At 42.3% G+C, this 27,189-nt stretch overlaps 1 long non-coding RNA gene across 2 annotated transcripts; it reads left to right on the forward strand.

Annotated features, from left to right (window-relative positions):
* The first annotated feature begins 382 nt into the window (after nt 1-382).
* On the forward strand, nt 383-26,328 carry LOC126184631 (uncharacterized). Of its 2 annotated transcripts, XR_007536848.1 has the most exons (5): nt 383-787; nt 858-980; nt 15,866-16,024; nt 25,051-25,106; nt 25,984-26,328. It is a non-coding gene; the product is annotated as an uncharacterized LOC126184631 (long non-coding RNA). The 2 variants fall into 2 exon arrangements; XR_007536849.1 differs by lacking the exon at nt 15,866-16,024 and having other exon boundaries at nt 387-787.
* The last annotated feature ends 861 nt before the right edge of the window (nt 26,329-27,189 follow it).

Consider the following 27,189-nt stretch of genomic DNA (forward strand, 5'->3'; position numbering starts at 1 on the left):
TTCTTCGTGGTATATCAATTTTTCTTTCCTTTTGTTTTTTTTCTTAATGTGTATATACATCGTGGCCATTAGGTCTGTTCTGTTATTGTAAAATTTAAATAATTTTTCGATTTCAGATATCTGACCCCACTTGTAGAAGAACACTCAATGGAAAAAATACGCAAGTCGCTATGGAACACTTTAGCAGTTGACGATAGTGTTCTTCACCAACGTCATAGTCAAGCCTTTAATCCCAAGAAACCGTGACTTTGACTTTCCGTTCTGTTCCGGCCCGCTTATGGCCTTTGTGAATGCCACCATTCGCAATACGATTATGAATTGTGGAATCAGGTTTGTCGAACCGTTCCGTCATGTGAATCGACCAGGCCATAATCGAGGATGGCCACTCATCGATTCTCATTCCAACCATCGTACTAACAATTATCACATAAGTGTTTATTTATGCGATGCTTTAGATTTACCATTAAATGTGCAATACGTATAAAAGCCGTTCAGGAAATTGATATTGAATTTGCGATTGTGTTGAGAATTCCCTGCAATTCCGAACGGAGACATTAAGAGAAAAGAACACTTGCTGCTTTACGAAGTATATTTTATGCGTTCAGTCGAGTTGGGGTGCAGAAAACACACTGAAGGAACGAAGACCGAAGATTCTGTGAGGAGGACGTGTTGCAACAATATACGACAGCTATATTACAACGATGAAATATTCTAACTATGTTAAATTTAGGTATCCAGTTCTGTTTGGGAGTTTTCTTTTATTCGCTGTAACCGCATTTAATTACCGGTGAGCATATTTCTAGGGACAGTCACCGATTAATAGCATTAAGAGATGTTAATTATACTACCTATTCCAGACATTCATTACTTGGAGATATGGAAGAAAGCCGTATTGTGATGCGGAAAGAAGATGAAGCCGGCAAGAAAGCTATCAGAGATTTCATAAGAGAGAAACGATCTACATGATTAAAAGCTGGGAGGTGAGTTACATAATTGGATTTGCAATTGATAGGCATGAATTATTTGTTTCAGGTACTGCATACGTTCGTTGAATTAAGTATTACAAGTAATACATAAGCATCTCAATGAATTGCACATGAAATATCGCTCTTACACACCTAGTCAAATATTGATGAAGGCACTGTTTACAGATTAAGGATTTCAGTGACAAAGTGCAGTGCAGTACATTGCAATAATTTTATTCCCCTCTGAACATTTTTGCACGTAATAAAGATGATGTGCATACTATCATACAAAAACCTGTAGCTGCCCCTAAATGTCATAAGATACCTGAACCCAGATTCCATTAAATAACTTCAACAAGTGTATGTGTCTTCTTCATGTATCACCCCCGTGTGTGACACATAATTGTCTTATGTCACATACTATGGTATTGCTCCAGTTGAAAAACGTTTTGAATTTAGTTATGTAAATAATGAGCCACTGAGTGAGGTGGTGCGGTGGTTGGCACACTGGACTCCCATTCGGGAGGACGACGGTTCAATCCCGTGTCGGCCATCCTGATTTAGGTTTTCCGTGATTTCCCTAAATCGCTCCAGGCAAATGCCGGGATGGTTCCTTTGAAAGGGCACGGCTGACTTCCTTCCCTAATCCGATGAGACCAATGACCTCGCTGTTTGATCTCTTCCCCCAAACAATCCAATCCAAATCCAATAATGAGCTGTCTTTTAGATAATCTGTTGACAGAGATAAAGCTAATATCTCTATAGACCCAAACTGTTAAGAATGTAAAAAATCGTTGAGAGAGAGAGCGGGGGAGGGGGGGGGGGGAGGTCATATGAAATATTAGATTTCAGATACTTTGGTGGTTTTTTGTTATTGTCGTGGATTTCATTTTAATTTTTCAGTATTGTTTTAGAATGGTGACATTCTTACAGTATATTTAGTTTGTCCCTGCCCAAGACCATCTACTTTCTGCACCATTAGTTTCATTTTATTGCTGAAGTGAATATTTTACGGCTGTATTTAGTGACTTTGTTTGCCATATTGTATACACTGGGACTAAGAGTGTCTGCTACCTTGATAGCATCATGGGTCAAAGCAGACAGGTGGAATCAGACACTTCCATATTGCCCACAGCTTCTTATAGGGCAGGTGGATCACATGACAGTTTGGTGCTCAGTTTGTTGTACAGGTATCCTAATGCAGTGTTTAGTCAATGTGAAAATGCAGAAGTTTGGCTGTTATAGTATCATTGCTGGAAACATACTGAAATCTGATATCATCAGTTTTTGTTCGTATATGTTGTTAACTTACTTCAAATTAACTGGTACTGCTATCATGTTGCATCATAGCTTGTCTAGGTTTTGCATCAAGTGCCATTAATGTTGTATTCTGTGTGTACAATAGTGTATTATGTGCCATGGTACATAAGTAAATGACTTCATTTATGTAATAAAGAAACAGGGGTTGTCAAAGAATTGAGTCTTCTGGAGTACTCTTTGTCCATGGAAGTAAATTTCATATTGAGTAATTTGCTGTCAGTTTACTACTGACAATATGAGCAATTGGGTAAAGTGCACCTTCTCTTACTCCCTAAACAGTGGAGCTTTCCAATAATGCTGTGTGGAAGATCATGTAAGAAGCTTTGCAGAGGTCCAGAGGTGTTACCCATGTCATTGATTAATTTTGAGAGCAGTCATCGACCTTTGTAATGATATTTTCAACTCCATTGACTGTAAAAACTCTTATTCTGAACTGTGTGCTAAGCAGATTATTACTTTCAAAAAAATGACTCAGCTTTTTGTCTATACAATATTCGGATCTAGTGAACAATGTGAGCCACTGGAGTATTCTTTTGAGTGTGACATCGTATGTTATATAATTGGCATCAGTAATGTTCCTGTTTTATCCTTTAGCTGTAGTGTGGTTTGTGTTCTCTAACAATATGTTGTTTGGTTATTGATGGTAGATAAGCTTGTGCTGTGTACGGAACCTATATAGTTCGGAGGAAATACAGGAACGTCCGATCCAACCCGTCGGCTTTGACCCATGACGTCACAAATATGGCGGAAACGACCATAAACGACAATTCCAATATGGCGGATATAAAAACGTTGCATACGTATCACAAAGACGAAAACACACAGAAAAACAACACACACAAAGGTTTCACAAGAACAATCTGCTAACATTGATAGCAAACAAAGATAATAATAAACAAGTGGTACTCAAGGCCAGGCAGGGGGGGCTGCGCCCCCCCCCCCCCCCCCCCCCCCGCCAAAAACAAACTCCCAACCTAACCTCGTATTCAGGGCTACGCTACAGATCAATGTGTAGGTCAATCAAAAGATAAAAAAAAGAAACAAATAAAAAAAATAAAAAAACAATATTGATTCATTAGACATAACGAGTAGCGACAAAACATATAGACCATAAAGATTGAACAATCTAATGGCAAACTGATAAAAGCCTCATAGACGACGTTAAAACAAAAAGTACAGTAAAAAGGTAAACTATATATTACAGGCCCTAAAACTCCTACTAAGGTAACGCCAACGAGGCAACATCTACAAACATGCCACACTCACAAACCAAACTCCGCGCCGTAATGACGTCACACACCACAACACCCTTATGTCACGGGTCAAAGCCGACGCGTGAGATCGGATGTTTCTGTTGACCCAGTTCGGATTTAGATGGGAGGTGTAATGAAGATAGTGCTACTGCCATTTTGTTTCTCATCTTTATGGTGGTTGTGACTGTTGATCTGTAGTGAGCCAGAGATCTAGGTTAACTTGGAAGATAAGAGACTTCCTTTTTAACATTACATGTTACATAGATACAATTAAGTCTTTACTGAAAATCTCTCATTTTGTGCTGTGTCAAGTTTGTAATGTGCATCAAAGTGTTAATAACATCCCCATCCAAAAATTGCTGTTCCTGTAGAGGACCCAGTGGGGGAGGAGAGAGACAGTATACCAATAATGTTATTATTTCTTAATATTGAAGCACTATACTGGGTGATCAAAAAGTCAGTATAAATTTGAAAACTGAATAAATCACGGAATAATGTAGATAGAGAGGTACAAATTGACACACATGCTTGGAATGACATGGGGTTTTATTAGAACCAAAAAAATACAAACGTTCAAAAAATGTTCGACAGATGCCACTTCATCTGATCAGAATAGCAATGATTAGCATAACAAAGTAAGACAAAGCAAAGATGATGTTCTTTACAGGAAATGCGCAATATGTCCACCATCATTCCTCAACAAAGCTATAGTTGAGGAATAATGTTGTGAACAGCACTGTAAAGCATGTTGTGAGGCATTGGCGTCGGATGTTGTCTTTCAGCATCCCTAGAGATGTCGGTCAATCACGATACACTTGCGACTTCAGGTAACCCCAAAACCAATAATCGCATGAACTGAGGTCTGGGGACCTAGGAGGCAAAGCATGACGAAAGTGGCGGATGAGCACACGATCGTCACCAAACGACGCGCGCAAGAGATGTTTCACGCGTCTAGCAATATGAGGTGGAGCGCCACCCTGCATAAACATTGTATGTTCCAGCAGGTGTTTATCAGCCAGGCTAGGGATGATGTCTGTAACATATCGGCGTACCTCTCACCCGTCACAGTGGCAGCCTCAAAATGTTCTTCTGTGCGTACCTTCCTTTCAAGTGATTCATACATTAAATTTGAACTATCCTTGACATAAATAGAACTTCCAATCTGTTTTACACTTGATCTGCAATCAATTGTCACCACATAATACAGGGCGTTTCATATGAGACAGTGCGCTGTCTCTGGAATTCCGTGGGAAGCATCTAGATCTACATGGATACTCTGCAAATCACATTTAAGTGCCTGGCAGAGGGTTCATCAAACCACCACCTCAATTCTCTATTATTCCAATCTCGTATAGCGCTCAGAAAGAATGGACACCTATATCTTTTGGTACGAGCTCTGATTTCCCTTATTTTATGGTGGTGATTGTTCCTCCTTCCTATGTAGGTCCGTGTCAACAAAATATTTTCACATTAGGAGGAGAAAGTTGGTGATACAGTATTTCGTGAGAAGATTCCATTGCAAAAAAAAAAAAAGCCTTTCTTTTAATGATGTCCAGCCCAAATTCTGTATAATTTCTGTTACACATTCTCCCATATTTCGCGATAATACAAAATGTGCTGCCTTTATTTGAACTTTTTCGATGTCCTCCGTCAGTTCTATCTGATAAGGACCCCACACCGCGCAGCAGTATTCTAAAAGAGGACGGACAAGCGTAGTGTAGGCAGTCTCCTTAGTAGGTCTGTTACATTTTCTAAGTGTCCTGCCAATAAAACGCAGTATTTGGTTAGCCTTCCCCACATTATTTTCTGTGTTCCTTCCAGTTTAAGTGGTTCGTAATTGTAATACCTAGGTATATTGTTGAATTTACAGCTTTTAGATTAGACTGATTTATTGTGTAACCGGGTTTAACGAGTTCCTTTTAGCACTCGTGTGGATGACCTCACACTTTTCGTTATTTAGGGTCAACTGCCACTTTTCGCACCATTCAGATATCTTTTCTAAATCGTTTTTCAGTTTGTTTTGATCTTCTGATGACTTTATTAGTCGATAAATGACAGCATCACCTGCAAACAACCTAAGACAGCTGCTCAGATTGCTCTCATATCGTTCGCAACTCCCATGCAGAATGGCTCAGCTCACAGCATGGCCCCTATGGGCTGTTGCTTAGACAGTGGGACTGGTGGCATATTACATTCAACTGAGAAAAAATGAAAGTGTTAGGAGCAGCCTTGGAAAGGAGTTTGGTAAAAATCATTCCACTATTTGGCACTTCAGGCTGGTGTGTCACCAGTACTTGCTCATAAAGGTGTGCACAAACTCAAACTGGAACCGAAACCTTACAAAGTAACAGTAATGCATTAACTTACTGTTTGGTTACTGTTAGACATCAGTAATGCAACTGACCATTGTAGTCTGTGCATGTTGATGGAGAGGTTGATCCTGAAATGATGTTTATTTTTGATGAAGCATGTATGCATTTATTGATTTAAGCTGGCATTGATAGTCCACATAAGTTAGGTGACGAGGATCTGCATTGTGTGAAAACATAAGTTTTGGGTGCAGTTAGTGCACTCATTTTCTACCAAACCCTTAACTTCTGAGATGTAAATTAATATTAATAATAATACTGTAACTTTTTTTGACAGAACTAACAGCGAACAGAAAGGTATATGGTTATTTCATGTTGACAATCCAAGAGCAAGCAATACAATGTCTGTGACAGTATTGTGAAGTGTTGCTGATGATAGGATAGTTTACACACCAGTCTGAAATGCTGAATGGCACAAAATTGTTTCCAAGGCCACCTCTAATTCATCCAGTTTATGAGTATCACCAATAAGCAACCTTCCAAACAATCTGAATGGGCTATTAGATTTCTAGTAATGTCAGAGACAGCACTTGCAGCATATGTGAAAGAACAGTTCCCTTTATGGTTCACTTAATTGTGATTAACCAGCCTTACATTTAGAGACTGTCTTTTAATATGTAAGTGAGTTATGACGGAGTGATTTATCTGACTTTCCACGTTTTTCTATACACATGGCATTTGACGAACTGCACTTAGTGGGTCCTTGTACTTCATTTTTCGATGATAAATCAACTTTTTGCAATGCAGTAGTGTTACTGATTTGGTACATAATTTTTCTGTAATATAATTACACAAATCTGATATTATTTCTCCTCTTTGTTGATGGAGACCCTGTCTTGTATGGCTTATTGTGTTCATCTTATTTAAATCTGTAAGTGTTATATTCATATATTTACCAAGTATTTTGGTTGCTGTTGTTGTGGTCTTCAGTTCGAGGACTGGTTGGTGCAGCTGTCCGTATACCCTATCCTCTGCAACTCCTATCATCTCTGAATAACTACTTCATCTCTTAGTCTCCCTCTACAATTTTTACCCCTCACACTTCCCTTTAATACTAAATCTGTGATCTCTTGATGTCTCAGACTGTGTCCTATCAACCAATCCCACCTTGTATTCAGGATATGCCACAAAATTCTTTTCTCCACAATTCTGTTCAGTGTCTCCTCATTAGTTACCTCATCTACCCATCTAATCTTCGGCATTCTTCTGTAGCACCACATTTCAAAAGCTTCTATTCTCTTCTTGTCTAAGCTGTTCACTGTTAATGTTTCACTTCCATATGTGGCCACACTCCACACACATACTTTCAGGAAAGACTTCCTAACACACAAATCTATATTCAATGTTAACAAATTTTTCTTCTCCAAAAATGATTTTTGTGCCACTGTCAATCTAGATTTTATACTCCTACTGTGGCCATCATCAGTTATTTTGCCACCCAAATAGCAAAGCTCTATTACTTTCAGTGTCTCATTTCGTACTCTAATTACCTCAGCATCACCTGATGTAATTTGACTACTACATTACATTATCCATGCTTTGCTTTTGTAGATGTTCATCTTATATCCCCCCCTTTCAAGGACCATTTATTCCATCTAAATGCTCATCCAAGACCTTTGTTATTTCTGACACAATTACTACGTCATTGGCAAACCTTAAAGCTTTTATTTCTTCTCCCTGAACTTTAATCCCTACTCCAAAATTGTCTTTGGTTTCCTTTACTGCTTGCTCAGTAGACAGATTGAATAACATTGGGGATAGGTTATTCTGGTTTCTGTAAAAGTTGCGAATAGCCTTTTGCTCCCTGTACTTTACGTTTGCTATCTTCAGAATTTCAAAGAGTATGCCAGTCAGCAATGTCAAAAGCTTTCTCCAAGTCTACAAATGTTATGAACATAGGTTTGCCTTTTCTTAACCTATCTCCTAAGAGAAGTCATAGGGTCACTATTACCTCATGTGTTCCTACATTTCTTCGGAATCCAAATTGATCTTTCCTGAGGTTGGTCTCTACCCGTTTTTCCATTCTTCTGTAAAGAATTGGTGTACATATTTTCCAACCAAGATTTATTAAACTGATAGTTTGGTAATATTCACACCTGTCAGCACCTGCTTTCTTTGGAATTGGATTTCTCATATTCTTATTGAAGTCTGAGGTTATTTCTCCTGTCTCGTACATCTTACACACCAGATGGAAGAGATTAGCCATGGCTGGCTCTTCCATGGCTATCAGTAGTTCTGATGGAATGTTGTCTGCTCAAGGGGTCTTGTTTTGACTTTGGTCTTTCAATGCTCTGAGTGATTCTTCTAACAGTATAATGTCTCCCATCTCCTCTTCACCTACATGCTCTTCCACTTCTATTATATTCCCTTCAAGTTCATCTCCTTTGCATAGACCCTCTATACACTATTTCCACCTTTCAGTCTTCCCTTCTTTGCTTTGTACTGGTTTTCCATCTGAGCTTTTGATATTCATACAGCTGCTTCGCTTTTCTCCAAAAGTCTTCAATTTTCCTGTAGGTGGTATCTATTTTTCCACTTGTGAAATATGCTTCTAAATTCTTACATTTGTCCTATAGCAATTCCTGTTTAGGCATTTTGCATTTCCTCTCAATCTCATTTGTTGATGTTTCTATTCCCTTTTGCCTAGTTCCTTTGTTGCAATTTTATATTTTCTCCTTTAATCAGTTACATTCAGTGTATCTTGTGTTATCAAAGGGTTTCTACCAGGCTTTGTCTTTTTACCTATTTGATCCCCTGCTCCCTTCACTATTTCATCTCTTATAGCTACCCATTCGTCTTCTACTGTATTCCTTTTCCCTGTTTTTGTCAACTATTGCCTAACAGTTCCTCTGAAACACTCAACTTCCTCCAGTTCTTGTAACTTATCCAGGTCTCCTTAATTTCCTACCTTTTCCCAGTTTCTTTTGTCTTGATCTACAATCATGATCAATACATTGTGGTCAGAGTTAACATCTGCACCTGAGAGTAGCTTAAAATTTAAAATCTGGTTCCTAAACTCCGTGTTACCATTATAAAATAACTTTCCGCTGTATGCAGGTCTCTTCTATGTATACAACCTTCTTTCGTGATTCGTAAGCCAAGTGTTCACAAGGATTAATTTATGCTTTGTGTCCCCCTGTGGGTCTGGGGCTTAGAATAGGCCCAAAGTATTCCTGCCTGTCGTAAGAGGCGACTAAAAGGAGTCTCACACTTTTCGGTCCTGTGAGTTCAGATCCCATTCTATGGTTTGACCTGCCACTTTCAAAATTCGACAGAAGTGTGGGCCATATGGGGAAGGATGCCTTACATAGTGCACGAGTTCCCTTACATTTGACCTCCTGAATCTCTTGTCATGGCTTTGCCTCTCCACCTGCGGTTCAACTATTTGGGCGAGGACACTTTCCGGGGTATGTCATCTTCTTCTGTTGTCTCCTGTCCTCATATTGGATTTCTGTGCACCCAATATCCAGCACGGTAGCCAGTCCGTTATGGTGGGGCCGTCATGTACCCATTTGGTGCTAGCCCCCTGACAACACAGGGATCGCACTGCTGATGCCTGAGATGTAAACTCCCCACGTATGCGAAGGAGTAGATGCCTTTCTTCCTGGGGCATCAGGACTCCCAGCAATAGCCATCGTGCCAGTTGGCCTTTGCTGTGGCTGGGTGGTGCCCTGGGGAGAGCCCCTGATCAGAGTGAGTGGCATCAGGGCGGATGACCCTCAATGAAGCGGACTAAGTCATCTCTTGCTGGTGACTGTATGGCACCAGCAGTCTCTAAGAAGGGCAAGATAGAATACAATGCCGACAGGTGTGACCCTAAATCGTTTCCCTCCCTTGCTACACCACAGGAGGAAAGTAGAGCTACAGAGCGGTGAGAGCCATATTCGCCTCAGTTTTTAGTCTTTAGCAGAACCAATGGGGACTCTTTTCTACCTACAAAGCCTCCATTTTTCGTTGAACACCTTGAGGATAAATTTTGAGAAGTGACAGTGCTGTCCAAGATGTGAAACAGCGAGATCTTGATTCAGACAGCATCCCCAGCCCAATCCCGAGCGTTACTCACCTGTGACAAGCTAGGTGATATTGCTGTTTTCATCACATCCCATAAAAGCCTCAACATCGTCCAGGGGATTATTTTCCATTGTGACCTCCTCTTGCAGTCCGACTACGTGCTCTGCACTAATTTATAACTGCAGGGTGTGCATTTCATCCTGCGCATGTATAGGGGACCCAAAGGCAACAGGGTTGCTACCAGTGGCTTCATCTTGGCCTTTGAGGGTTATTCATTGCCTGAAAAGGTCAAGGTGATGGTTTACTGCTGTGATGTTGAACCTTACGTCCTTCCCCATATGCGGTGCTTTAAGTGCTGGTAGTTCGAGCACGTCTTCCCGCTGCGCTTCCAGAACCACATGTCTAGACTGTGGACATCCACTGCATCCAGATACTCCATGTGCGCCGTGGCGTCCCACTTGCATCAACTGTGGAGAGCACCACTGCCTCTGCTTGCCAGACTGCCCAGCACTCCGAAAGGATTGGAAAATCGTGGAGTAAAAGACCCTGGACCGGTTGACTTACACTGAGGCTAAACGTAAATTCAAAAGATTACACCCCATTTGGTTGACGTCAACATACACTGCAGGTACATCACCATCCCAAGTGCCAGTGGTTCCTCACTCTGTACCACGAACAGTGGGCCCCATTGGTGATAGGGGGCAAATCTTCCTCTGTTGCTCCCAAAGGACCTAATTTGGGAGCAAGGTCACCCCAAACACTGGGAACATTGGTCCCCTCCCCCTGCTGGAGAAGCAACAGCGTCCTCCGGCTCCTCTCGTGCGGAAGGGGTCCCTTAGGCCCCTCTCTCCCAAGGTCTCTACTAATGCCGTGGCGGATACTCGCCAATGGCTCAAGGAGCCAAAAGCTGCTGGATGAAGAGCTTCATGGTCTTCCTCCATGCCTGAAGCTACTACAGAGAAATCTTCCCAGTAAGCCCCCTAAAGAGAAGTGAGAGAGCAAGCAAACTAAGAAGAAGTCTGCTAAGAAACAGGACCCTCTGGTGGCCCCAACACCACCACTTCCTATCAGTTCTGCATCTGAGGATGCAGTGGAGGTCTTAGCGTCCCCTGTGGACCTGACTCTCACTGATGCCTCATCCACCATAGAAATGGCTGCAAATACTCAGTTGGAAGCAGCAGGTGACCCTGAGATATAACCTGCCTCCTTGCGTGCTTCATGCCTTCCCAGCCTCATGGTAACATCATCCTCCAGTGGAATTGTGGCGGTTTTTTCCACCACCTGGCTGAGCTGTGGCAACTATTAAGATTTACACCTGCTTTCTACATTGCCCTCCAGGAAACCTGCTTCCCGGCAATGTGGACCCCTGCCCTCCGTGGCTATAAGGGATATTACAGGAACCATAGCAACTATAATAGAGTGTCAGGTGGAGTTTGCGTCTATGTCCTGAACTCAGTATGCAGCGAACGTGTGCCCCTTCAAACCCCTTTTGAAGCTGTGGCTGTCAGGATAAGGATGACGCAGGCAATAACTGCCTGCAATGTATATCTTTCTCCAGATGGTGTAGTACCCCTGAACGCATTGGCTGGACTGATTGATCAACTCCGTAAACCTTTTCTACTTTTGGTAGATTTTAATGCTCATAACCCCTTGTGGGGTAGCACAGTTCTTACTGGCAGAGGCAGAGATGTCGAAAATTTACTGTCACAACTCGAACTCTGCCTCTTAAATACTGGGGCTGCCACACATTTCAGTGTGGCACATGCACATATTCGGCCATTGATCTCTTGGTTTGCAGCCCTGTTCTTCTCCCATCTATCCACTGGAGAGCACATGACGACCTGGGTGGTAGTGACCATGTCCCCATCATCCTGTCACTGCCCCGGCATCAGGCCCACGGATGCCTGCCCAGATGGGCTTTAAACAAGGCAGGCCAGGAAGCCTACACCTCTGCTGTCATCGTTGAATCTCCCCCACATGGTAACGTTGATGTGTTGGCTGAGCAGGTAACTACAACAATCGTTTCTGTGACGGAAAATGTGATCCCTTGTTCTTTAGGGTGCCCCTGGTGAAAGACAGTCCCTTGGTGGGCACCGGAAGTTGCTGAGGCAATTGAGGAGCGTCAGCGAGCACTGCAGCAGCATAAGTGGCACACTTCCCTGGAGCACCTCATAGCCTTTAAATGGCTCCGTTCCGCATTCATCAGCTTATCAAAATGCGGAAACAGGAGTGGTGGGAGAGGTACGTGTCGACCATTGGGTGCCATACGCCACCTTCACAAGTCTGGGCGAAGGTCAAACGAGATTTTGGGTACCAGACCCCAACAGGTGTTACCATAAATGGCGTGTTATCTACCAACGCAAATGCGATTGCTGAGCACAATGCTTGCGCCTCTGCATCAGAGAATTACCCCCCAGCCTTTCACCCTATCAAACGGCGGATGGAAAGGAAAGTCCTCTCATTCACTACACACCACAGTGAACCCTAAACGCCCCATTTACAGAGTGGGAGCCCCTCAGTGCCCTTGCACATGGGCCTGACACAGCTCCTGGGCCCGATCGTATCCACATTCAGATGATTAAAGATCTCTCATCTGACTACAAGTGATATCTCCTCGTGATCTTCAACCGGATCTGGTGCGATGGCATCTTTCCATCGCACTGGTGGGAGAGCACCTTCATACCAGTGCTCAAACCCGGCAAAAACCCATTTGATGTGGATAGCTATCGGGCCATCAGCCTCACCAACGTTCTGTGTAAGCTGCTGGAACGTATGGTGTGTCGGCGGTTGGGCTGGGTCCTGGAGTCACGTGGCCTACTGGCTCCATGACAGGGCAGCTTTTGCCTGGGTCGCTCTTCCACTGGTAATCTTGTGTCCCTCAAGTCTGCCATCCGAACAGCCTTTTCCAGATGCCAACACCTAGTGTATGACACGACCTGGCGACATCATATCCTTGCCACATTATACGAGTGGGGTATCTGAGGCCCACTCCCAATTTTTATCCAGAATTTCCTGTTGCTTTGTCCTTTCCATGTCCAAGTTGGTGCCTCCCATAGTTAACCCCCCCCAATATGCAGGAGAATGGGGTCCCGCAGAACTCTGTATTGAGTGTATCTCTATTTTTACTGGCCATTAATGGTCTAGCAGCAGCTTTAGGGCCGTCCGTCTCATCGTCTCTGTATGCAGACGACTTCTGCATTTCATACTGCTCCACCAGTACTGATGTTGCTGAGCAGCGCCTACAGGGAGCCATCCACAGGGCGCAGTCATAGGCTCTAGCCCACGACTTTTAGTTTTCGGCCGCAAAGTCGTTGTGCTATGCACTTCTGTCGTCGTCGTACTATTCATCCGGAACCAGAACTTCACCTTACTGATGATTCCCTCACTGTATTGGAGATGTATTGATTTTTAGGACTAGTTTTCGATGCCTGATTGACTAGGCGTCCTCACCTTCATCAGCTTAAGCGGAATTGCTGCCAGCACCTCAATGCTCTTCGTTGCCTGAGCAACACCAACTGTGGTGCAGATCGTTCTACACTACTGCAGCTGTACAGAGCCCTTGTTCAATCCCGTCTTGACTGTGGGTGTCTGGTTTATGGTTCGGTGGTGCCCTCAGCATTGTGTTTACTCGATCCAGTGCACCACTGAGGCATTCAACTAGCGACGGAAGCTTTCAGGATGAGTCCGGTGACAAGTGTCCTTGCAGAGGTTGGAGTCCCTCCATTGCAGGACATGCGTGCACAGTTGCTGCCCAGTTACATTGCACATGTTTGTAGTTCTCCTGGGCATCCGAATTACTGTCTCCTTTTCCCACCCACACAGTTCATCTCCTGCATCGGCGGCCCAGGTCAGGGCTTGCAATTGCAGTTCGCATCTGATCTCTTCTATCTGAACTGGTGTCCTATCCTTTACCACCTTACTCGAGGTCCAATCACGTACACCTCCATGGTGCACACTTATGCCACGGCTTCGCCTGGACCTTTCACATGGCACTCCGCTGTCACTTCATCTCAATTCTTGATATGTACCGAGGCCATGAACTGGTTTACACCGATGGCTGATGGTCACATCGGCATCGCATATGTCCATGGAGGACATATTGAACAGAATTCCTTGCCCGATGGCTGCAGTGTTTTCACTGCTGAGGTGGTGGCTATATCTCGTGCTCTTGAGCACATCCATTCATGCCCTGAGGAGTCGTTTTTTCTGTGTACCATTTCCTTGAGCAGCCTACAAGCTATTGACCAGTGCTACCCTCCTCATTCTTTGGTAACGATCATCCAGGAGTCCCATCTATGCCCTGGAACCGTCCGGTCATTCAGTGGTGTTTGTGTGGAGCCCGGGACATGTCTGAATCCCAGGCAACGAACTTGCTGATAGGCTGGCCAAACAGGCTACATGGAAACCGCTTATGGAGTTCGGCATTCCAATAACTGACCTGCGTTCGTTTTTACGTTGCCAGGTTTTTCGGCTTTGGGAGACGGAATGGCGTAGTCTCAGTATGCACAACGAACTGCGTGCCATTAAGGAGACTATGAATGTGTGGCAATGCTCCTTGCGGGCCTCTCGCAGGGACTCTGTGGCTCTCCGCTGGCTCTGGATTGGCCATGCTTGAGCGACCCACGGCTACCTCCTGTGCTGTGAAGACCCGCCTCAGTGTCGATACGGCGCCCTGTTGACAGTGGCCTATATTCTGCTGCACTGTCGCACTTTGACTGCCCTGCGACGAAGTCTTTGGTTACCGAACTCGTTGCCGCTAATTTTATCTGACAACACCTCATCGGCTCATTTAGTTTTACGTTTTATTCGTGGGGTTGGGTTTTATCGTTTGATCTAAATTTTAGCGCATTTCCTTTGTCCCTCTGTCCCCTCTACCCTAGTGGAGGTTTTAATGTGTTCCAGAGTGGCTGGCTTCTCCTTTTTATTCTCATGATCAGCCAGCCATGGTAATTTGTTTTGTCATTTTAATCTCTTCTAGATGTTTTGTGAGTTTCTGTGGTTTTCTTCTCCCCTTTTTACCATATAAGTGTTTGTTGCACTTCCGTCGTTCTTGTGGGTTTTCCTTTCTCTCCGTTTTGTGTTGCCAGTCTTGCTTGTTTTATTCTCACCCTTGTGGCATTGTGTTATTCGGAACAAGGGACTGATGACCTAGCAGTTTGGTCCTTTCCCCCCACTTTTAAACCAACCAACCAACCTTATGCTTTATGCCAAATTCTATTGAGCATCTTCCTCTTTCATTCCTTTCCCCTAGTGTATACTCGCCTACAGTTTTTTGTTCTCTTCCTATTCCTATCTCCAAATCCCAGTCCCCTGCCACTATTGAATTTACATCTCCCTTAAATATCTGAATAATTTCTTTTGTCTCATCATCCATTTTTTGATCTCATCGTCAGTGGAGCTAGTTGACATATAAGCATGTACTACTGCTGTGGGTGTTGGCTATGTGCCTATCTTGGCTACAGTAATGCATACAGTATGCTGTTCATAGTGGCTTACCTTTATTGCCATTTTCTTACTCATTCTGAAGCCAACTCCTGCATTACCCTTATTTGATTTTGTACTCATGACCCTGTATTCACCTGATCAGAGGACCTGTTCCTCCTACTACCAAATTTCACTAATTCTCACTATATGTAACTTAAGTCTATCCATTTCCATTTTAAAATGTTCTAACATACAGCACAATTAATGGATCTAGCCTGCCATGCCCTGGTCCATAGAACACCAATTGTGTTTCTCCCGATGATGATATCCTCCCAAGTAGTCACTGCCCAGAGATCAGAATTGGGGTACTGTTTTACCTCCAGAATATTTTATCTGAGAAAATGCCATCATTTAAGCATGCAGTAGAGCTGCATGCCCCCTGGAAACATTACAGCTGTAGTTTCCCTTTGCTTTCAGCCATTTGCAGTACCAGCAAAGCAATGCCAATTGGTTTATGTTACAGGGCCAGATCAGTCAATCATGCAACTACTGGAAGGGCTGCTGCCCCCCTTCAGGAACCACACGTTTGTCTGGCCTTCAAGACACACTCCTTCGTTCTGTTTGCACCTGTGGTATGGCTATTTGTATCGCTGAAGCATGCAAGTTGCCCCGCAAAAGGAAGGTCCGTGGTCCGTGTGTCTGGGGGGATTTTGATTAAGTTGGTGTTAAATTTTGCTTTGTCATGTGCAGTGCATGGCCGAGGGTATTTCCCTTTATAGCACATATTAGTGTTTCTTGCTATTCTGTTTGTGTATGGAATATGGGAAGAATGATTGCTTAAATGTCTCTGTGTATGCTATAATTAGTCTAATCGTGTCTTCTCAGTTTTTACAGGAGCAATACTTGTGGGGTAGTAGTAGATTCCTCAATTAATGTGTGTTGGGAACATGAAAGATGATTGCATTCTTATGATGCAATGTGTTCTCAAGATTTTTCACAGCCACTTATTCTTGGTGCAGTAAAGATTGTTAGTGTAGTGTCCATTTGTATGAGGTGGATGAACACACTATAACTCATCAAACATTATAAAATGATTTTAAAAATGTAATTTTTTACAATTTACACAGTATTAAGCAAACAAAATTTTGTTCCCTTGAGTCTCTCTGCACTCTCTCTGTCCCACTAGTATTGGATTACAAAATTCACTAGCAGTTAGAGTAGCAGTAGCGTCATGCTAGGTTCACTTTCTCTCAGTACACTGTCTTCTATAAGCTCTGCGTGCTCTCTGAGTAATCTCTGACTGCAATGGCTTAAAAAGAAGTGTGGTCCAATCACAGTTGCAGCAGTGAGGTGCTGAGAATTTTTGTGTCCTCTGGTCACGTGTGTGTGTGTGTGTGTGTGTGTGTGTGTGTGTGTGTGTGTGTGTGTGTGTGTTTGTTTGTTTTAAAAATCTCTTATTTCTGGCAATGTGAGCTGCATGTGAGGCGCTATGTGCGGTCGACAAAGACACTGTCAACACCACATCTACTCCCTCATTGCCAAAGAAAAGGAGTGGGGCACCGTCATCTCACGATGAGTGCAGGTGCTGATGGGCTGAAGTTTGTGCTGTGGTGCTGCTGATGGATTTGGCTGTGGCAGATGGTGTCAGTCACCCACATCCTAACATTTGTCTTGCGAACCCCCGGGAATATCTGTGAAAAAGCTGGAGGGGCACATCCATCCAAGGTACAGGTGGGTGCAGCATTGGTGCTGCTTTGGATGCTGAAGGCTCTATGGCTGATGAAGGCCCGATGTCTGTGTCTGACATCACTGTGAAGAGAGATGGATCCTGCAGAGTAGTAGCAGCTTTGTAGGCAGGCAGGGGCCTGACCTCCATAGCAGAGTCATCTGACAGCCCATGCACCCAAACATCAAGCCCCAGCATGAACTGCTTGGGGGCAGGAATATGACAGTCTGGGTTACGGGTAGCATCTCTGAAACATTAATATCTACAGCTTAGTCACAGAAATGTAGATGATTTTGGTGCTGTTGGTGAGTGCCTGTCTTGCCATAAATGGTGTAATGAGCTTGGCTGATGCTGGAGTGATGATGCAGGATTCATAGCTGTGAGGCTCGTTAAAGACACAATAGAAAACTTTATCCTTAGAGCAGAACTTTGTTATGAAGTTGGCGTCTGTAGCAGGCTGTCAAGGGTGATAGGCTGTGATAGGGGGTAAGAAGTGAGCTATTTCCCTTGAGCAAGACGCACCAAATTTGGATATCTGAACCTTAAAAGTTCAAATGAAATGTTGGGCTTCACTGTTTGAGGAGAGATAGGTGCCATTCAGATATGATGAATCCCGTTTTGTTGAAATTCCAACAAACAAAACTGAGGACTATTTTCCAAAACAATTGTTTATGATTTAATGGAATAAAACTGTATGAGAACTTGGTACAGAAATTGGAGCCCAGAACAGTAACAAAACCACAGCAGGACACCCAGTCTCTGCCAATCAGAGCCATCACCACTACTCTGCAGTCACCAGTTTGTGAACCAATGACCACCATCTGTTGGCCCAACCTGGCCGACCAGGTGACACTCCGCCAGCTGCCCGCCCCTGCTCTCCAGTCGTCAATCCATGTGTCAACTCCAGCCAATGCCATTGCCATGCCACTGGGATGCCATGATCTGCTGTAAAGACTGAAGACATTGCTGCTGGCCACGTTCTTCACCATAGCCATATGAAGCCTCTCCCGCATGTGCATCTGTCACTGAGTCGGTGCATGGGGGTCGATGCTCGACTGAGTAAGCAGCTTGCCTCTGCACAACAGGCCGTAACTACACCTACCACTCAGCATGGAATATTACGTGAAGAAGGAAATGCACTGCAGTGACTGTGCTAGTTGGGGGGGGGGGGTATTAAATGCTTGTTTGCATTTGTGGAGGAGTCAGGTTGAATGATTAAATAAAGGACCATGCGTGTCTACCACAGGTCTGTTTCTGCTTCCCAACATCTCCCAAACCATGCGTGTATGCCCAAAAAACCTTTGCATTGTAATTCAGAATGACACAGGCACTATCCACTGACACCGGAGAAGCGACTTTCAAGTACACTGTCCCAATATGGATGGGAATATACATGATTAATGTAAGAGTACAGGTTGCAGACACATGGTTGACGATGTACAGAAGTTTGGTTCATATTCGGATAGCCAAATGGTAAGGCGACCACTCACGATGAGTGGGAAATCCGGGTTCGAGTCCTAGTGTGGCACAAATTTTCATTGTCATCATTTCATTATACAGCTGATAGTTATCCATATTCACAACTGCAAATACATTTAATGTATGGCTGTAGTCACTGCAGTGCCTGTTCCTTTGGACATGCATGCCTGTCCAAGGGAAAATTGCGTCATGATTCAGAATAGCACAGGCACTGCAGTATCATAAACACAATTCATTCTTATGTGAATGGCATGTAGACATATCTAGTTAAAAGCTTCTCACTGTCTACCAAGTAGTATCCACCCATTGGCTGGCTCCAATTTGATACAGAGGCACATAGTCAACACCTACTCCATACCATGAAAAAGGCTGCTTATGGGCAATCCTTTGTAAAGTTTAGCCTTGACGATCATGAGTCAACTACTTTTTAATATTTTTGGTTACAACATTAAATGGAGCACCTGTGTGTGTCTACTATCAATAACAAATTTATAATGTTGACTTTCCCATAAAATAAGTAATAAAAATAAGTATGACTTGGGGGGGACATTAGATCATTAAGAAATTTTGCACTGTCATAATGTTTGTAAATGTTACTTTGTGGGAAGTGTTTCCTTTGGATAAAGCTCACTGTTCATGTACCTCAAATAAAATGTGCTGTTTAATTGGGTTCCTTTTCTTGAATATACCTTCATAAATTAGATTTCCTTTAAACAACAACAGTATGTTCAAGTAAACACATGGTTAGGGTATTAAGGCCTACAGTGAATGTTGTGAAGTCAAATTTGCACAAATGCATCATTTCACTGCCGTATGTAATTCTAATGGCTTCCTCTTTTGTCTGGAATGCAGTAAATTCTACTGTAGATTTTCTCTGGAATACAGTTTTGCAATTTAAAGGAGTCTGGTGGCTGGTATAACAAGTCTTTGTGGAGATTTCCACAATGTATAGAATTTCATAGCTCAGAAGACTTAACACTGAATTTAGATTAGCACTCTCATATTCAGTGAATAAACTGTGATGTGAACACACATTTCATAACTTGTTTTTCAAGCATTTTTCAGTTGTTTAACATGGATGGAGATTTTTGGGTTGGGTTGTTCCGAGAATTGTAAAAACTCATTGGCACAGTCATTCTGCTGTTCATTATCATCATTTGCCCAACTAAAATGCGTATGGAACTTTATAATGTGTATACTGTTCTTTGATGATGATGAAATGGAGATTATAAAAATTATTACAAAATTACCATAAAAACAATCCATACAACATTAAAGGTTTCCTTTATACTAAGTAAACTCTTACAACTTACAGCACCCACCAGTTATTCTGTGCTTCACTTTGTAATGCCCCATTTACTTATTTCATTTTGCTTTGTCCGCCGCTCGTGGTCTCGCGGTAGCGTTCTCGCTTCCCGAGCACGGGGTCCCGGGTTCGATTCCCGGCGGGGTCAGGGATTTTCACCTGCCTCGAGATGACTGGGTGTTTGTGTTGTCCTCATCATTTCATCATCATCCAGGAAAGTGGCGAAATTGGACTGAGCAAAGATTGGGTAATTGTACGGGCGCTGATAACCACGCAGTTGAGCGCCCCACAAACCAAACATCATCATCATCATCATTATTTTGCTTTGTGCTCTTACTTTACCATCCTATTCAAAATAATGATGAGCTTTCTACATAAGCTGTTGTACATGATAATCTTGCAGTTGGTAGATCACATTCATAGGTAGAGCTGTATTTCAGGTAGAGCGGTATCTACATTTATATAATTTTGGCAAACACCCTGTGTTGTAGGTTATCCATTTACGAAGTACTCCTTAATAAGAAAATGTCAAATTTACTTTTGGGAATTTGTCAGCTTGTCAGATGCAGGAACAGGAAGGATGGCCGTATATACTTGCAGGGATCTAAAAGAGAGAAATGAACTGCAACTGGTCAAAGGAGTCAAATCTCTTCCTTGTAGTTTCATTGTCAAATATCTTGCTGTAGAGAACTGTAATTCAAGTGTGGATACCTGTTTATCTTTACATTTATTTTTAGCAAAAGGACTGACTCAAAAATGATGAAATACTTAAAGTGCTTTTAGAGTTCAGTCACACCAGCCCCTCAGGTTTAATATTGCCCTTTATTTCCTGAACCGATGGTTTAAATGGCAGCAAAGACACAAGGGGTGCACCTGCAGCAGCAGTGGGCAGGCACTGGAAAGAACACACACACACACACACACACACACACACACACACACACACACCACTTTTCATTGTCTTTGCTAAAGAATTTACAACTCTATAGCTAGTATTCCTGCTGTCTTGTTCTTCTTCACTATCTCGTTGATGTATTTATGTAGTTCTGTAATGTAATGTATTGCTGTTATCAAATGTTATTTTCTCTACTAGTTTTTTATCTTAAGTACCCCTATATGGTAACATTTTTTCTGTATAAAGTCTTTTCATCTGTTTTTGCGGATGACAGGTTTTGCCTTGTTTCCTTCTTACACAGTTTCTTAATTTCCTTCCCTAGTAAGCTCTGTGTTGCTTCACTTATGTACGCCACACATCACAAACATTTTCAGTGCCTGACATGTATTTGTAGTTGAGAATATGGACAACCATCAACTATATAATGGAATGCCAACAATGACAATTTGTGCCAGACTGGGACTCAAGCCTGGGTTTCCGCTTATCACAAGTGGTCACCTTACCAGTAGGCTTTCCGAGCACGTTCACAGCCAGGCTCGAACTTCTGTATGTTGTCTACTATGTGTCAACCACCCGTATACGTTGTCTACTATGTGTCAACAACCCGCACTCATACATCCGTTCTGTATATTCTCGTACAGGGGAAACATTTTAATGGAAAGTTGCTTGCCCAGTGTCAGCAGATTAATATGGTATTGCAGTGTCTGTGCTGTTCAGAAGTACAATCCAATATTCCTTTGGTCATTATTGTATTTATCTGCCGAAACTGGTTACATGACTTTAAATTAAAATGTCTCCCCTGTATGGGAATATACATAATGGATGTACACAACTGGCCATTAAAATTGCTACACCACGAAGATGAAGTGCTACAGACGCGAAATTTAACCAACAGGAAGAAGATGCTGTGATATGCGAATGATTAGCTTTTCAGAGCATTCACACAAGATTGGTGCTGACATGAGGAAAGTTTCCAACCGATTTCCCATACATAAACAGCAGTTGACCAGCGTTGCCTGGTGAAACGTTGTTGTGATGCCTCGTATAAGGAGAAGAAATGCGTACCATCACGTTTCCGACTTTGATAAAGGTCGGATCGTAGCTTATCATGATTGCGGTTTATCGTATCGCGACATTGCTGCTCACGTTGGTCAACATCCAATGACTGTTAGCAGAATATGGAAGCGATGGGTTCAGGAGGGTAATACGGATCGCCGTGCTGGATGCCAGCGGCCTCATATCACTAGCATTCGAGATGACAGGCACCTTATCCGCATGGCTGTAACGGATCGTGCCATGTCTCGATCCCTGAGTCAACAGATGGGGACATTTGCAAGACAACAACCATATGCACTAACAGTTCGACGACGTTTGCAGCAGCATGGACTATCAGCTCGGAGACCATGGCTGCGGTTACCCTTGACGCTGCATCACAGACAGGATTGCCTGTGATGGTGTACTCAACAACGAACCTAGGTGCAAGAATGGCAAAACATCATTTTTCAGACGAATCCAGGTTCTGTTTACAGCATCATGATGGTCGCATCCGTGTTTGGCGACATAGCGGTGAACGCACATTGGAAGCGTGTATTCGTCATCGCCATACTGGCGTATCACCCGGCGTGATGGTATGGGGTGCCATTGGTTACACGTCTCGGTCACCTCTTGTTCGCATTGACGGCACTTTGAACAGTGGACGTTACATTTCAGATGTGTTACGACCCGTGGCTCTACCCATCATTCGATCCCTGCGAAACCCTACATTTCAGCAGAATAATGCACGACCGCATGTTGCGGGTCCTGTACGGGCCTTTCTGGATACAGAAAATGTTCGACTGATGCCCTGGCCAGCACATTCTCCAGATCTCTCACCAATTGCAAACGTCTGGTCAATGGTGGCCAAGCAACTGGCTCGTCACAATACGCCAGTCACTACTCTTGATGAACTGTGGTATCGTGTTGAAGCTGCATGGGCAGCTGTACCTGTACATGCCATCCGAGCTCTGTTTGACTCAATGCTCAGGCGTATCAAGGCCGTTATTACGGCCAGAGGTGGTTGTTCTGGGTACTGATTTCTCAGGATCTATGCACCCAAATTGTGTGAAAATGTAATCACATGTCAGTTCTAGTATAATATATTTGTCCAATTAATATCCGTTTATCATCTGCATTTCTTCTTGGTGTAGCAATTTTAATGACCAGTTGTGTATAAGTACAAGTCGTAGACACTTGGTTGACAACATGTGGAAGTTCGGGGTCTGTCCATGAAATGGGCTCAGATAGCCTAATGCTAATGTGACCACACATGGTAAGTGGAAAATTCTGATTAGAATCCTAGTCTGGCATAAATTTTCATTGTCATCATTCCATTCATTTATTTTATAATGGCTGTGGTTGTCAAAGGATCATACCCCTTCTAACAACCGTGTACCGCAAGTCTCTAGAGGAACGGAAGGTTCCAAATGATTGGAAAAGAGCACAGGTAGTCCCAGTCTTCAAGAAGGGTCGTCGAGCAGATGCGCAAAACTATAGACCTATATCTCTGACGTCGATCTGTTGTAGAATTTTAGAACATGTCTTTTGCTCGAGTATCATGTCGTTTTTGGAAACTCAGAATCTACTATGTAGGAATCAACATGGATTCCGGAAACAGCGATCGTGTGAGACCCAACTCGCTTTATTTGTTCATGAGACCCAGAAAATATTAGATACAGGCTCCCAGGTAGATGCTATTTTTCTTGACTTCCGGAAGGCGTTCGATACAGTTCCGCACTGTCGCCTGATAAACAAAATAAGAGCCTACGGAATATCAGACCAGCTGTGTGGCTGGATTGAAGAGTTTTTAGCAAACAGAACACAGCATGTTGTTATCAACGGAGAGACGTCTACAGACGTTAAAGTAACCTCTGGGGTGCCACAGGGGAGTGTTATGGGACCATTGCTTTTCACAAAATATATAAATGACCTAGTAGATAGTGTCGGAAGTTCCATGCGGCTTTTCGCGGATGATGCTGTAGTATACAGAGAAGTTGCAGCATTAGAAAATTGTAGCGAAATGCAGGAAGATCTGCAGCGGATAGGCACTTGGTGCAGGGAGTGGCAACTGACCCTTAACATAGACAAATGTAATGTATTGCGAATACATGGAAAGAAGGATCCTTTATTGTATGATTATATGATAGCGGAACAAACACTGGTAGCAGTTACTTCTGTAAAATATCTGGGAGTATGCGTGCGGAACGATTTGAAGTGGAATGATCATATAAAATTAATTGTTGGTAAGGCGGGTATCAGGTTGAGATTCATTGGGAGAGTCCTTAGAAAATGTAGTCCATCAACAAAGGAGGTGGCTTACAAAACACTCGTTCGACCTATACTTGAGTATTGCTCATCAGTGTGGGATCCGTACCAGATCGGGTTGACGGAGGAGATAGAGAAGATCCAAAGAAGAGCGGCGCGTTTCGTCACAGGCTTATTTGGTAACCGTGATAGCGTTACGGAGATGTTTAACAAACTCAAGTAGCAGACTCTGCAAGAGAGGCGCTCTGCATCGCGGTGTAGCTTGCTCGCCAGGTTTCGAGAGGGTGCGTTTCTGGATGAGGTATCGAATATATTGCTTCCCCCTACTTATACCTCCCGAGGAGATCACGAATGTAAAATTAGAGAGATTAGAGCGCGCACAGAGGCTTTCAGGCAGTCGTTCTTCCCGCGAACCATACGCGACTGGAACAGGAAAGGGAGGTAATGACAGTGGCACGTAAAGTGCCCTCCGCCACACACCGTTGGGTGGCTTGCGGAGTATAAGTGTAGATGTAGGTGTAGATGTGTAGATGAACAACACAGGCATTGCAATATTGTATTTTCATTGTCAGTCAAAACTGGTTTCAGTACTTTGATAACTTTGAGTGGGGTGCAAACACCTTCCCACATCACTTCCATCTTAATGCCATTGTTAAAATGAATGTAGGTTGCCAAAATAAATATATATCAGAAATATGGCCGTAGGGTGTGCTTACTGCTGTTGATTATCTATGCAACACTTGTATTCCTTGTTTTTGTATGTTTTATTTACTTCTGAACTATTTTCTTCTTCTGCAATGTTGACTTAAAATGAAATTGTCCATTGTGGCAAAATGTTATTTTAGCATATTGTAAGTAGTAGCTTGTGATGTCCCTTTTTTGCTGTTAGGTAGGAAAAAAGGGAAAGGGGCAATGCAAATGTCAAAGAACTGGATTCATTAAAGAAATTGACTAAAAAAATTGAAGGATTAAATAAAATTTTGGATTGTGACATTGTTTCAGAGCAATCAGAGAGTGAAGGTGATTTAGAAGTAACAGAAGGCGATGATGATTGACAGGTACGTGATGAAAATGAAAATGCTTTTGCTTCTAGTGATAATGAACATACTAGTGCTACTAATCAAATAGGAAATAGTGACTGTGAAGAAAATAAGCCGTCTAATTTTTATTATTTGGGGATGAATGGTGAAAAGTGGCAGTTATTTCCATACCATGCCTATTGATGTAATGGTGTTTCTGTAATTTTGCCATTGTGGCTTCCTTATTTTGTTCTGATTCTTTCCCATCTAAACATGAATGTCTCTCTCTCTCTCTCTCTCTCTCTCTCTCTCTCTCTCTCTCCTCCCCCCCCCCCCCCCCGTTCCCCTCTCTGCTTCTCTCTGCCTGTCTCCCTTCCTACCCCCCTTTCAACCCTTCCCACCAGAATGTTAGTCTGAATGATATTGATCCACAATGTGTTAGGTAGTAATATTCTGCAACTGGGCTTAACTGTCCATTATATAATTATACAGCTTCCGTATCTTAGGCCATATGATATTGTAGTGTAATTGGTTATCATAACAGAGTGCTGATTAGTTTGATGTAGGTATGTATCTGTAAAAGAAAATGTCAAACCTTTTTTTGTTCAGTCATCTAGTTTAAATTTCTTGCTATGTTTACTTCTTGATATAGTTTGTAAGTGTCTCATTGTAAGTGCAATGATATTTCCAAACTTTGCGCCTTCTTTAGTCATGATTTTTGCCTTGATTCCTTCCAGTAATTTTCTGTGAGGAGCTGTTTCAAATTATTTTGTCTTTCATTTATCCTTCACACTCTCACATCATCAAAAATTGACTACTAAAAATACTTCTGTTACTAAATGTAATTATAATTTCATGTACCAGCAGACTTTTTCGTGGTTTTCCACTTTAATAGTTGTTTTTTTCCAACCCACAGTGCAGCTGCTGAACCATCTGATCAAAAATGTGAACTAATGGGGCAAGAGAAATGTGTTAAAGCTTTTGAAAATGTGTTTGTGACCAGTTTTCACAGGACATTTGTTGCTGGTTTTTTAAAACTGGAAATAAAAGACTGAAATGTTTGACTGAATCTGCTGAAATGGAGTAAGCGTGTTCCTAAAAGGCTACAGTAGTGGCAAGATTCAGCTGAGCCACATTTATTTTACAGAAAACAAAAGTCATAGTGCCTAATAAGCAATGTTTGATTAAATGTAGTGGAAATTTTTATGATGATAATTGTGTGTTGCAACATAATGAAGAACAAAAATACTTTGTGTTAGTATTTACTTTCATAATTGTTACAGATCCTTCTGTTCCTTTCTTAGTATACTGTAATTTATTTTTAAATGAGTAAGGCACAAACGATAGAAGAAAACAGATGGAGTCTAATCGGTGAGATTAAGAGGTGGTAGTAGTACTGCAGGAAGCATTAAAATTAACTAGGAGATAAAATGTGAAGAGAAGCAGTGGAATATATAAAAAAAGATTTGGATGAAGAATAACGAGCCATCACAAGTAGCTATGCATTGATTATTTTAATTTAGAGTGTATCAGTTTTCTGAATCTTCAGAAATTAAATTTTACTTTCCTGGAAAGATTATCAGTTGCAAAATTGCTTAAGTATGTAGATAAACAAAGTTGCCACTTCTTTGGATGAGGATGGAGGACAATAAGTTTGCATTTTATATTGGCAGCAGTTTCAGTTTAAGTTGCAGCCATCGTTGTTTTCATTATTAAGCTTCAAGAACAGGACCTTATCTCTTGTCTAAGCTCCATTGTTTAAAGAAAGATAAGTATGTAGCTGATATACAAAAATTACTACAGGTATGAATATAGTTTCCACCCATGACAAGAAACATGAAAAAAGTTTACACTCTAACTGAGCAATTATAGCAACGTGTTTATTTTAGGTTAAGATGGAGGAAAAACCAATAAAAACATCTAGTGGCCCATGAAACAGTGTTTAATTAGTTAATTACCACATAGCAATATTAAAAATAATTGTGTTCTTCCATTACACTTTCTTGGATTATCACTAAAATCTAAACTATTTAACACTTATCACCATTTCTAAGTCATGTTGGTGTGTATAACCAGTGCCTCAAAGTTTTTCACGAATATTGTCTTATTATCTATTAATAAA

Source organism: Schistocerca cancellata, chromosome 4 (genome assembly GCF_023864275.1).
Source record: "Schistocerca cancellata isolate TAMUIC-IGC-003103 chromosome 4, iqSchCanc2.1, whole genome shotgun sequence".
Classification (NCBI taxonomy): domain Eukaryota; kingdom Metazoa; phylum Arthropoda; class Insecta; order Orthoptera; family Acrididae; genus Schistocerca; species Schistocerca cancellata.